We start from the raw sequence: 14608 nt of genomic DNA, 5'->3' as shown, positions 1-14608 counted from the left end.
TGAAAATCCTAAAGAGGAAAACAATAAGTTTGGGAAACTCTGAAAAATATGATCATAAAAGCCCAGGCCACACAATACTGCTGAAAAAGAAAAACAAGAAATCCAAGAAGAAACCAGCATGGTTTCACAAACATCTCTCTGATAAACTGAAAGACAAGAAGGACAAGGACAAAAAATGGAATGAGGGCACATAACTAAGGCAGAATATCAGCAGATAGCCTGAAACTGCAAAGATGAAGTCAGAAAACAAAGGCTCAGAATGAACAAAGACTTCCAACAAAAGTCAAAGATAATAATAAAAAAAAATCTTTCAGCATATAAATAACAAGTAAAAAGTGAAGGAAACAGTCAGTCCACTAAAGAGAGAATATGGCAAGGAAGTAACACGCAATAGAGAAAAAGCAGAGCTGCTTAACTCATTTTTTGCATCAGTCTTCATGCAAAAAGAAACTATAGTCCAATCTATCAAAAACATAACCATAAAAGATAAGACTAGAAATAAAAATTGAAATAAACAAGAAAATGTCTGATCTTGACCAATATAAATCACCGGGATCTGACAAATTACATCCTAGAGTTCTGAAGGAGCTGCCAGATGTTATCTCGGAACCATTATATCTTTCAAAAATCCTGGAGCACTAGGGAACTACCTGAGGATTGGAAAAAACTTGATGTGGTTCCCATCTTCAAAAAAAAAAAAAGAAAAAAGGACACACACACACACAAACCTAGAAAACTACAGACTAATCAGCCTAACATCAATACCTGGAAAGATACTGGAAAAGATAATCAAAGCACCAGAAGGCAAAACAAGAAACAATGGATGGAAGCTAACCAAGGAGAGAAGCAACCTGAAATTAAGGAGAAACTTCCTAACAGAGAGAACCAGTGGAACAGTTTGCCTTCAGAAGTTGTGAGTGCTTCATCACTGGAAGTTTTTAAAAAGGGACTGGACAGCCAACTTATCTGAAATGATCGAGGGTCTCCTGCTTGAGAAGGGGGTTGGGTTAGAAGACATCCAAGGTCCTTTCCAGCTCTATTCTGAATTGAATTGATTATATGCCATCAGGTCAGCACTGACTCTCCGCAACAACAAAGATGCATTGATTTTCTTCATGATGATCTGTCCCTAATTTGGTCTTTCAAATCTACCAGCAGTCATTGTGAATTGTCCAATCAACCTTGCTGTTGGTCATCCTCTTTTCTTCTCCTCCATCTTTAAAAGCATTGGAGGCTTCTTCAAAGAGCTAGGTCTTTGCATAATGTGTCCTAAGTACAGTAGAATAATTTGAGACTGGTCATTTGTGCCTCAAGTAAGAATTCTGGGTTGCTTTATTCTATGATCCATTTTGTTCTCTTGGCTGTCCATTGTATTCACAGGAGTCTTCTCCAACACCAAAGCTCAAAAATGTCCAATCTTTTTCCTAGCCTTCAAAATCCACTATTCACTTCCATAGAGCGTCACAGTGTATTGCTTACACCATTCTGATCTTTGTAGCTATAGATGCATCAGCATTGAAGCCTTTTGTGGTTGGTCTATCAAGTAATAGTCAAACATTTATTTATTTTAGAAGAATTGCAGCTGATTTTTCAACTGAATAAGCCTCAAGATGGCTCGCAACAGACTGCAATGCTACATAAAAGTTGAGTTCACACATTGTATTAAGCCATTATGTGTTTTGGTTGGCTAATGGCTTCTTGAAATACATATATCGCTAGATTATAAATAAATCTAGCTATATTGTAGGTGCTTTGTGAATCTTTAGCCACAAAGTGTTACATTTCAGCTCTTCAAACCCATGGTAGTTCTGGTAGAGCGCATGAAACAATCGATGAATGGCTCCTTCTTGCATGACAATCTTCCTAGGTAGACATAGACATTGCTGCCTGGTCTTCCAGTGCATTTGCACAGAGATTCTGCCTAATCTTGATCATCCTTTTCCCAAATCCATGTCATTTTGCAAGGGCAAATTCACTCTCTGGTTTTCCTGATGAAATCACTGACAAGTACGGGTAATTAATGACATTTGTAATGAAAAGTTATCATGTGTGATGTGGAGCCTTGTTCCTCAAGAACCCAGGCAAAACCCCAGGACTTGTAATACCATGGCCAGCAGGTCCTTTGTGACTTCTGACCTAGGCTCAGTGTGAACTGGCGACCTAGAGGTGAAATTCTCCATCTCTCATTAGCAGGCAACTGACACTTTCCTCAACTAATTCTGTACTTCTTTCATGGATTTGGGCTCTGGAAGAAAAAATGTCTCCCTATGCAAAATCATTTTTAAATAATGTCTGAATAAAAAAGAGAGAAATCAATATTATATTTATTAGCTTTTCCTGTATAATAATAATAACTTTATTGTCATTGTACGTGTATACACAGTATACACATACAACGAAATTCACTTAACACCCAAAGACCAGGTCCAACATACATAACAATCCCCAAACACACTCCCACCCACCACAATTCCACACCCCTAAACCACCCAAACATCCACACAACAGACCAAGTAATGCTGTCCAACAGCTCACTGATGGCGGCCCTTTAGTTCATTGTTGAGTGCAATTATAGCTCTGGGATAAAAACTATTCAGAAAATGTGTGGTCCGAGTTTTAATTGTTCTGGAAAATAGCTGGAAAAGGTATAGATACAGTAAATGCTGGAGAGATGCAAATGAAGTCTGCTCTCATATTGAAGGTAAGTGGAAGAGAGTTGGAGAGAAATCTTACTTCCCTTTTTCTAGATTAAGCCTGCAGGATTTACCATATTTTTTGGAGTATAAAACGCTCTGGACTATAAGACACACTTACCATCTTTGGTGAAGAAAACAAGAAAAAGAAATCTGCCTCTGCCTCCCAGCAATTTTGCCTCATTGCAGCAAACAGCAAACAGTCTGTTTTACTTTCATTTTCATTTTCAACATAGCTTGATTAGCACAAGAAAAAAAAATCTGCTCCCAGCAATTTACCTCCTTGCAGCAAGCAGCAGAGGCCCGCGCAGCAATAGGCAATGGGAATCCCTGCAGCCTGAAATAGCTGAGAGTCGGGAAGCCAATCCAACGGACAATCAACTTGTGCTAATTAGGCTGTTCTGAAGCTGAAATGGGCTGTTTCTTCTTGCTGCTTGCTGCAAGGAGGTAAATTGCTGGGAGGCAGAGGCCAAAGGGTGGGGGCCAGTGGGTGGGTGGGGCTACATTCGGTGTATAAGACGCACCCAAATTTTCACCCCCTTTTAGGGGAAAAAAAGGTGTGTTTTATATGCCGAAAAATATGGTAATCTGGGTGTAACTCTTTGCAAGGTCACCAAAGTGGCCTTCTAACTGATAATACAAGATGGCTTCTTTGAGTCACTTTTTTAAATCTTACTGGTGATCCTGTACTGCAGAAAATCCACACAAAACCGAATGCAAGAAGAGGCTTTTTAAATCCGGTAAGAGATATTCCTGATCAATAAAGCATTCATAACCAAGTGAAGATTATTAGAGTTACTTGATGGTGAGATGGGAGGCATAGAAATTTAAGAAATAAATAAGTACTAGTATTTCTTCATACAGAACTCTGGCCATGCTTAGAATTTTGTGCAAATAGAGCTACTAAACTCAGCTTGTAACAAATATTTGTAAAGTGTGGCATGCAGCCAACAGCTGACAACCTAAAAACATAAACTACCTAATCTCATTCTATATAGTCCAACATGTTTAATAAATGAGGGGAGGGGAATGAAGAAAATAAATTTACCCTTAGTTCCAACTTCAGGAACATCTGATACCGATTTTTAAGAGCTTAAAAACCTCCACTTTGGTTTTTGAAATGCTGCTCTGCAACTAGAATAGAATAGAATAGAATAGAATAGAATTTTTTTTTTTATTGACCAAGTGTGATTGGACACACAAGGAATTTGTCTTGGTGCATATGCTCTCAGTGTACATAAAATAAAAAATACGTTCATCAAGAATCATAAGGTACAACACTTAATGATAGTCATAGGATACAAATAAGCAATCAGGAAACAATATCAATATAAATCGTAAGGATACAAGCAACAAAGTCACAGTCATACAGTCATAAGTGGAAGGAGATGGGTGGTGGGAACGATGAGAAGATTAATAGTAGTGCAGACTTAGTTTGGGTTGTAGAACCAAATAGATACCTAAAGCAGAAGCTATCAAACTTTGAAAACTTTCCTAGTGCAGCCTACGTGTGACAATAGTGGACTAGAATTGGGGAAAACCAGGTTTGGATTTCTATTCAAATATAAAGCATTCTAGGGAACTTTGCACCAGACAGTAAACTGAGGTTACACATTTCATTCAGACAATTCACACAACATGCCTTAATCAAATAAGCCATGATATAGTGTTGCATAGTTTTGTAGGGTGAAGGTTGAGCCTCTCACATGAGGCTGTTTTTTTTTTTTAATTCCGAAGTTTGTCTTTGGGCCAGTCGTGTTGTGCTCTTTAGTTGTATACTATCCAGAGTTGCTGGCCAATAAAATGTATATATGTATACTAAAATCCTACAGCATCTCCTGATCCCTACATAATTAGATAACTGCTTTCCTGTAAAACAGATAACAAGTGGTCAAAATAGGGAGCACCCTATCAAATCCTGCACCTGTTAATAGTGGTGTCCCCCAAGGCAGCGTTCTAGGACCAACACTCTTCATACTATACATAAATGACCTTTGTGATCATATTATAAGTAACTGCGTTCTCTTCACCGATGATGTTAAACTATTTAACACCACAGACAATGCTGCTACCCTTCAAAAAGACCTTGACTTTGTGTCAGAATGGTAAAAAAATTGACAACTCCAAATCTCAACCAACAAATGCTCTGTCTCACACATTGGCAAAAAGAATCAAAACACAAAATACAAGCTAAGTGGACATGACCTTCCAGATGACCCCTCACTCTGTCAAAGACCTTGCAGTACTCATATCGAATGATCTAAGTGCCAAAGCCCACTGTAACAACACCGCCAAAAAGGCATTAAGGGTTGTAAGCCTAATCTTGCGTAGCTTCTTCTCCGGTAATATTACACTACTAACCAGAGCATACAAAACATTTGCCAGACCAATTCTTGAATACAGCTCATCTGTCTGGAACCTGCACTGCATATCGGACATTAATACAATTGAGCACGTCCAGAAATATTTCACAAGAAGAGTCTTCCACTCCTCTGCTCGCAACAAAATACCTTATGCCACCAGGCTTGAAATTCTGGGTTTAGAAAATTTAGAACTATGCTGCCTTCGGTATTACCTAAGTATAGCTCATAAAATCATCTGCTACAATGTCCTACCTGTCAATGACTACTTCAGCTTCAACCACAACAATACACAAGCACACAATAGATAAAAACTTAAAGTGAACCGCTCCAAACTCGATTGCAGAAAATATGATTTCAGCAACAGAGTGGTCAATGCCTGGAATGCACTACCTGACTCTATGGTCTCATCTCCAAACCCCCAAAACCTTAACCTAAGACTGTCTACTGTTGACCTCACCCCATTCCTAAGAGGTCTGTAAGGAGTGTGCATAAGAGCACCAGCGTGCCTACCATCCCTGTCCTAATTTTTCCTTTACTTGTATTCATTTTATGTATTCAATTCATACTTATACTTATATATATTATCTAATATGTACTCGACAAAATAAATAAATAAAAAATAAAAATAAATATATATAAAGCATGAACTCAGCTACACTCTGAATCAAGAAGGGTTTCTCTGAACACATTTTAAACAGAAATGTATGCCAGAAACACCACCAGGTTCTGAAAACAGGCCTTTTCAAACAAAAACCACTCCTGGTTTCTTTTAAAGATCCTTTCTGAGGAATCCTCTTTCCCTAATTAATTGATCCAGACCTGGTCAATCTTCTTTCCACTGCTCCCTGCAAGCCAGCTATGCAAGATCTTTCTTGGTGGGTTTGAAGTTTCAGGAGAGATTAGATGATCTTTTAGCACAGCTAGCCATTTTCCCCAAGAATTTGATTCAGTCTGAGATTGGATTACATGCAGGGGTGAAATGCTCCTGATTCGGACCAGATCGCCCAATCTGATAGCAATGGGGGCGAGTGGTTCGGAGAACTGGTAGCAAAAATCCCTGCCCTCATCCCGCCAATGCCCAGCTGAGCAGCGCAATCAACAGAGGCTTTTTACTTTTAAAAGCATTTTTTCTACAACCTCTTCGGCCAAAGAGGTTGTAAAACAAATGCTTTTAAAAGGTAAAAAAAAGCCTCTGACGATCACAGCTGAGCAGCGCGATCATCAGAGGCTTTTTTTTTTATTTTTAAAAGCAATGCTGATCATCCCCCCCCCTCGCACTGTTCTACTTACCGCAGGCCTCCTTTTGGCGTGCATTGCGCGCGCACCTTGCATTTGGTGCATGGTGCACACTGCGCATGCGCAGCCAGCGAACCGGTAGTAAACCGGTTCAGATTTCACCAGATTACATGTATTCTTTTTCTTTCACAGATGTACTATACATGTCAGCTACTCTAGGAACAGACAGACCAGCACTAGTACTTTAGCAGAAACTGGTGGAACTCTAATAGAAACAAGTTAGGGAAATCACACAGAGTGTGGGTTTTGTATGTCTTTTCTAATTCCTTTAACAGCAGGGGTATAGAAGGGTGCCTGCATTTTGTTCTGGGTGCGTGTTACATCTGTGCGTGATAGGGATTAACCAGAGTGTGTATATGTATATATGCTGCCTGTGTGTACATGTGAGTGGGTTAATGAGGGTTTAATCCAGGTGGATTCATATGGGTTGCTTTTGTATGTTTTTGTTCTCCCCTTGTGTTGAATCTCTCAGTATATTTTGCACACTAGGAAGCAGAGAGCACACTGCAGAGATACTGCTGAGTCACATGACCAGAGAGAGGAGCTTGGATTGAAGCAGTCAGCAGCATTCTGAATCCCTGGGATGCACTGGGGGAATTGATGATATCTTCTTCTTTACAGTCCCTAATTGGATCATGTGCATTTTCAAATCTTTTCTCTCCCAATGTCTCCCACTTTAGTCCATTTGGTTCCACTCTGTTCAGTTTTCTGAACGGTTTCCTGATGATAGACAGTATCTCACACCATTAAAATAATAGAATGACGGAGTTGGAAGGGACCTTGGAGCAATGGTGGGTTTCAAATTTTTTTTACTACCGGTGGGTGTGGCTTGGTGGGCGTGGCATGGTATGGCTTGGTGGGCGTGGCAGGGGAAGGTTACTGCAAAATCCCCATTTCCTCCCGATCAGCTGGGACTCGGGAGGCAGAGAACAGATGGGGCGGGGCCAGTTAGAATCTTTAGTACCGGTTCTCTGAACTACTCATAATTTCCGCTACCGGTTCTCCAGAACTGGTCAGAACCTGCTGAAACCCACCTCTGCCTTGGAGGTCTTCTAGTTCAACCCCCATTAGATTTTTTTCAACTTCCTATTGGTTTAGAAAGAATAGAAAGCACATTTGAGGGTATTCATAGCATCTGCCTGTATCAGTTTGGAGTGGACAATCTGTGGCCCTAAAACATTCCAGACCCTTTATTTTCAGCCTTTCTCCTTCACCTTCACAGTAGGCCAGGTGAGGAAACAGACACTATAAGAAAGCATCTACACTACAGAATCTTAAAAGCCTGACTTTTTCTCTTTTTCCTTCTGATAGCAAAGTAAACGACTGCAGTGGAATTTTTGAGCAATTTTTAAAAAGTAATAACTGGGCATGAATTCTCCAAAAGGCTTAGTGATTGCATTATGAAGCTGCCTACAAGGAATGCTGCTTACTTTTGGTTTAAAGCATTTGTATCACGCATGAGGGACACAGTGGCTCAGTGGTTAAGATGCTGAGCTTGTCGATCAAAAGGTTGGCAGTTCAGCGGTTCGAATCCCTAGTGCCACGTAACGGATGAGCTTCCGTTACTTGTCCCAGCTTCTGCACACCTAGCAGTTCGAAAGCACGTAAAAAATGCAAGTAGAAAAATAGGGACCACCTTTGGTGGGAAGGTAACAGCGTTCCGGGTGCCTTTGGCGTTTAGTCATGCCAGCTTTTACACCAGAGGTGTAAATGATGAATAAAAACAATCTGTGGCTGAGTTTGCGCATCACCTTAATCATGATGTGCTCAAATATAGTTTTTTGAGTAAATTATCTGGGTTTGTACAATACATAAAGTACATTGGCTGTTTTTGCACAACACACTTAGTTGAGTAGAAATTAGGCCCTCATACAGTGGAAAATGGGATCTGATTATGTGATTCAATTCCCAAGCAAACTCGGTGATTGGGTACCGGCTCTCAGCTCCAACCAGACTGACCTAAGGATTTATACTGAGTGTCTCATTAAAGAAGAACTGAGCAGAGAAGAAAAAGGTGTTGACAAGATGCTACCACAGGCACTTCTGATGGGTTAGACAGAAGGGGTAATAACCCATAATATAAAAACACCATGTAAGCAAACCAACAAAGCTGTTTATTTATTTCATTTTTATTTATTTAATTTCTGTAGCTACCCATCTCAACAAGTGACTCTGGGAAACATTTCCTAGGTTTACCACAAGATATGGCCAAACATTCCAATTTTAAAACTGTAATATTAATGTGATGAAGGAAGAAAATCAACGTTTATGGGTGTAATATTAAGGTAAAGGTAAAGATTCCCCTCGCACATAGGTTGCTAGTTGTTCCTGACTCTACGGGGTGGTGCTCATCTCGGTTTCAAAGCCAAAGAGCCAGCGCTGTCCAAAGACATCTCCATGGTCATGTGGCTGGCATGACTAAATGCCAAAGGTGCACGGAACGCTGTAATATTAATGTGATGAAGGAAGAAAATCAATATGTTTATGGGTGCAATATTATTTCACCTTAAATTGTAACATTTTAATGCAAAATTTAAATTTAAATTTGAAATTTTAATTGTAACATTTTAATTTTACAATTCACCTTAAATTGTAACATTTTAATGCAAAATTTAAATTTAAAATTTTAATTGTAACATTTGAAATTTTAATTGTAACAAAATTTAAATTATAACATTGGTGGCTAAGATGCGGTTCAAATCCCTAGTGCCGCGTAATGGGGTGAGCTCCTGTTACTTCTGCAACCTAGCAGTTCAAAAGCACGTTAAAAAAATGCAAGTAGAAAAATAGGGACCACCTTTGGTGGGAAGGTAACAGCGTTCCGTGCACCTTTGGCGTTTAGTCATGCCGGCCATATGACCACAGAGACGTCTTCGGACAGCGCTGGCTCTTCGTCTGTGAAACGGAGATGAGTACCACCCCGTAGCGTCGGGAACAACTAGCATATATGTGCGAGGGGAACCTTTACCTTTTTAATGCAAATACAACAACTTCATTTGCCACTGTGACTTCGTAAGGGAAGGGAGGAAAGGAAGACAAGAAAGAAGTAGGCTGTTAGTACAGAACATGCTTAAATAGGAGTAAGGTACTAACTTATTAGTTATATTTGTTTAACAATATATATTTTTAAACATTTTAGTTTGTATTTAATCTATTACAGATTTAATCTATTTTTATGTTCATAATTGTTTTTAGAACTCTATTTTTACTACATTGTAAACTGCTCAGAGTCGCTTTGGAGGGCAAGATGGGCAGGGGATAGATTTAATAAATAAGTGATAGTGAATCTTTGAATGTTTGTGTAACGCCTGTGAAGGTTGCACATTATATTCCAGATCATTTGGGTAGTTTACACTTCTGTGCCTTGTAAAAACCTACAAAATGGCTTAATTCAGCAATTCCACTATAAATGAGTTACTTATACTATACAACTGTAGTCATGAAATGCCATACATTGTGTACCCATGGCCAGCAAGTTGGGCTGCTGTACGGCTACTAGATCTGAGCTTCAAAAGTCTTGATGACATCTAGTGGTTGTCTGTATTTTTGGTAGATCTGGTAGCTCCAAGCTGTCCAGATTCTTTCTGGCTCATTTTTTTTTTTAAATAGGACAAATATGCCAAGCTTGTCCACTACAGTGAGGTCATTGCAATGCTATCCTGTTCCAAATTGCCCTTAGACAACCCCTCAAATTAGAAGGCTAGAGCATCTGACCTCAAGAAGTTGACTGTTCCCACTTAAAGCAAGAGATTCTAAGCAATAGGAAAATGAGATTCCTGTGGTCATTTACAATGTTTATCTGTTTTGGTGAGTGGTCTTCATGTGTGTCATACAATAGATGAAAAATGAATGGTAACTCCAGAGAATAAGCTGCTGTTTCACCAAAGCATCTTGGAAGGCTACATTTCGAATCTCTGTTGAAAGACAGCAACATTACAATTTAAAAAAACAAATGTTTGCATTCCTCTGAATCTCTAAAGACTTTTCTCCCCTTTTTTAGAAATTGATTTCTGTACTTTGACTCTCCCAAAAATGCTTGCAGATTTAATACAAGATTTCCTAAATATTTAAGGGCAAGATTCTTCCAAAGTGAAATTGTTTTGCACCCCCTACTGATCATAAAAAGAAATATCAGAAAGTCTAATTTTCTAGGCAAATTTATTGACAGGAGAATCCCACCAGCTTTAAGGATGGTTGCTTCATAACTGATTACGTTTTTCCCATCATACAGTATTAAGGAGGAATAATGTAGTTTATTCATCCTTGGCTCCATTGTGTGAACCCAACATTTATGATTTGTAACCAAATCATAGTTTATGGTTTTGCATGCTATATTAATCAAACTTCTCTGTTTAAATCATTATTACATAAACCATGGCTTAATGTGCTGTGTGAACATGGCTTACATATCCCTCAATTTTCTACTGGAATGAGAATCAACGGGTCTTGTGCTTCTTCACATATTTTACTCCAATTAATTAATGTTTTTTTAAAAAACTGGTAATGGAATCTAAGTTTGTTTTTCTCCCCTTTTGTATTATATTATCTTTTAAACCTATTACAGTATTATTTGATTTATAAGCTATTTTTTCTGGTCAAAAATCTACCAATAAGAAGTACCAGGTTATTAATTCTATATATAATTGTTTTATTCATGCCTCTGGGAAAGCAATTAAGGAAATATTTAAATAATAAACATAACTTATTGACTTTGGGGTTTCAATCCTTCTATTCACCTGGAAGAGGCCTCTTTTTACTTCAGAGAAGCTACTGTGGGTTACTTTTCTAATTAAAAAAAAAATCAGCCTAGTAATATTTTTTTCAGAGTAACAAGTTTTATTAAAAGGCATAAGCTTTCACGAGTTGCAGTTGTAGCTTATTTATTTATTTATATCCTGCCTTTATAATTTTTACAAATAATTAAGATGGCAAACGTATCCAATACACCTTTTTTCCCCCTATTTTCCCCATAACAACAACCCTGTGAGGCTGAGACAGAGTGACTATGCTTTAAGATGGGACTAGAACTCACTGTCTCCTGGTATCTAGCCTGGTGCCTTAACCACTAAGACCACATTGGCTCTCTTATGTCTTTTAATAGAGTGATTTAACCTGAGAGGTGCTACATGGCTCTTTCTGATTTGGCTACAATAGACTAACAGGTCTCTTCTCCTACAATAGTCAAGTACCGTAATTTAGAAAGTTATTCTGGGCAAGCCATTGAATCCAAAGTTTGAGATAGTAAAATGAAAAGAGAGTCAGAAAGAACTTCCAAAGTGGCAAATACAATTTAATGTAAGAACATGCAATGTTGTTCATGTAGGGGAAAAAAAAAAAAACACCACCAAACTTCATATAAACATTAAGAGGAGGATTAGGGTTAGTATTTATGATTTCACTCTTTAAATTGTTCCTACTTTTAAAATATAAGCCATCCAGAGTTGTTTGGTGTTGGCCAGTCTCTAGAATATATTAACTAAATAAATAAACTGGAAGCCATACTTAGGTTCACAAAGAAAGCTGGGATATTAACCATCAATAAAGTTATTAGTTCTTATGCAATTTGCTTTTGTAACGTGGCAGCAGCAACCCAGGAGTGTTTGGCAGAGATCATCACTGCATTTCTCAGTCCTATCCAGGCAATGTTAAAGATAGTTTTTCCTGGTCCTTTAATGATGGTTGGTGGTCACTTGCTCAAATCATGGCTTCATTAGAAAGAAGTGGATGGTGATCTTTCTAAAATGGACTTTCTGACCCTTGGTGACCTTTTGCCCTTCTGTTGACAGCCTGTAAATCTTCTGTCCCAGTCCTCCCATTTCCCCCAGGTATGTGCTGCAACACAAGGAATGGAGGTGTGCATTCTATATCCAACGCTTCAAAATATAACCATGAAGGAGATCATTCTGTGCTATGTTGGACCATCCCTGGAATTAGGTACCACCGGCAGTTTAACATCAGTAATGGACTTTGTCTTGGTTGGATTCATCATTACTTTATGGTGTAGGAAGCTTCTCTCGAGATGAATCTTCATAAAACAGAGATGAGCGACTCTTCTTGGGCAAAATAATGTGGAGAAAATGAAAATAAATACATTTTCCCCATCTTTCACTTACAGTATCCCAAATATGTTGGATTTAATGCTTTTCTGAGATATGAAAGCTTCATGCTTCATTGCTTTCTTGGGGGCTCATTGAACACTTTGACCTACCATATGGCAAACCCACTTCTGCAAATCTTGCCAAGAAAAGTGCAGGGTTTTCTCCAGGACAGTCGCCAGGAGGCAATACTGAGTCAAAAGCATGCATGCATGCATGCATACATACATAAATAGAACTGTCATAAAAGACAGAAATATGATTAACTGCTTGTACAAATCAAACATGGGTTATAAATTAATAAAACCCAGCCAAGATCAGTAACACATTACAATGACAGTTGTATGCTTATCCCCCAATAACAGTGTTATTGAGTTATTAAGTTCATTTTATTGGGTGTTTATTATATTTTAACATGCTCTTGGGAATCTTTGATGTGGAACCCAACAGATTCATTTTTTATTATTAGTTTTGTAACTAGAACTGTTTTAATTAATAATTTCAATAATAATTTCAATCACAATTATAGATCAATTATCATCAGTTTTGTTGCTACTGCAACAAACTTTAGAAAAGTTTTATCACTTGGGAAATCTTGTTGGGAGGAAAACCTTGCATATGTACAATTCGTTGTTGGTTTCGATTTGGATGATTTGCTGGATTTTAAATGTTATCTTTTTGAATAAAGCCCTTCTAAAAAAGTCATTTGTGTGTAATACTACACCTAAGTGATGTGTTTCACGGGGGTGAAGCCTTTACTGGTAAAGGCTTTCATTATGGCTCTTGATTCCTTCTAATGCTTCAGCGTGTGGTGAAACACTTTTGAGGATTCCTGCCTGGAAAATAAAAATCCTCTGACAAAGCACGGCTGGTCATCCATGATCTGGTAGACTGAAGATTCACCATACCAAAAACATTTACTGCTATCATCATCCGTTGCACAACTCAAATTATTTATAAAAAATAATAAAGGTGGGTTTAAAGAAAATCTAACATACACAAACAAACTTTTATTCAGCTCCACAGAAACTTTAAACTCTGGGCCCCTCATCGCCAGTGTGCCGTTCCAGGCTGCTGTCTTCTCTGCTGCTCTTTATTTGCACATCAATGACCTTTGCCTAAGGGCAAAAATCAATATTGGAGGTCAGGGTCTAACACTCCCCCACCTCCTGGGGTTCCTCAGTGACCAGTGCACTGGTCAGTATCTATAATGATTCCCAAAAAGTGATTGAGGAGCTGTCAGGCAGCTGTCCACTCCAATCACTGAGGATATGGCCTGCTCTGGATATATTGATTCAGCAAAATCAGAGCTGGGTTTTCATAGAATCTACTGAATGTAGCACTTGGTTACTATTTTATCCCAAACTTACAATACGGAATATCATTAATTCAGATATCATTTCCCCCATTTGGCTATTTAATATTTTATATTCACATGACTACATGATGGATGTGGAGAAGATGGAAGGAAAACTGTCCACTGGTCTTACATATATATTCATATCATGCTATAGCATTTCATTAGGTCAATATGCTAACAATTGCTTGTATTTTGTTCATAGAACACTTAAGGTGAGGTAAAGACCTACTAGTTGCATTCTTACAATATGTTCATATGCAGAATATAGGTCCGTGATGGCGAACCTATGGCACGCATGCCAGAGGTGGTATGCAGTGCCCTCTCTGTAGGCACGCGAGCCGTCACCCCAGTTCAGCTCCACCGCGCATGTGCACATGCCTCCTGCTGGCCAGCTGGTCTTCGGGTCTCTGGCCCGGATGTGCAGCGCACATGCGGGGCAGCTGCGTGCATGTGCGGGGGTGGGGCGCATGTGAGGGGCCATGCGTGCATGTGGGAGAGGTGCATGCGGGGGGCGTACGTGCATGCACGGGGGTGGGGCGTGTGCAGGGGGTATGCACGCATGCACGTGGCACGTGTGGGGAGGCTGTGTGCACATGCACAGAGGGGGCATGCACGAGGGCCGTGCACACATTGCATTTTGGGAGTTCAGATGCGCACATTAACGCATGCGCGCTTTGGGCACTCTGTCCGGAAAAGGTTAGCCATCACTGATATAGGTCAATTCAGTTATTGTGGCATTGTGTAAATGCAGCCTTAACATATCCCAAATCTAAAAGAGAGTCACCTATAAGTAATAAATGC

The 14608-nt window shown here is 39.1% G+C and overlaps 1 protein-coding gene across 2 annotated transcripts in view; it reads right to left on the bottom strand.

Annotated features, from left to right (window-relative positions):
- LIN28A (lin-28 RNA binding posttranscriptional regulator A) overlaps positions 1–14608 on the bottom strand; it is a 105258-nt gene that overhangs the window by 48481 nt on the left and 42169 nt on the right. The gene's annotated exons all lie outside the window — the stretch shown is intronic.

Source organism: Pantherophis guttatus, chromosome 10, assembly GCF_059756535.1.
Source record: "Pantherophis guttatus breed Tessera chromosome 10, ASM5975653v1, whole genome shotgun sequence".
Classification (NCBI taxonomy): Eukaryota; Metazoa; Chordata; class Lepidosauria; order Squamata; family Colubridae; genus Pantherophis; species Pantherophis guttatus.
Note: the sequence above shows the minus strand (reverse complement) of the source record. Positions and strands in the feature narration are given on the sequence as shown.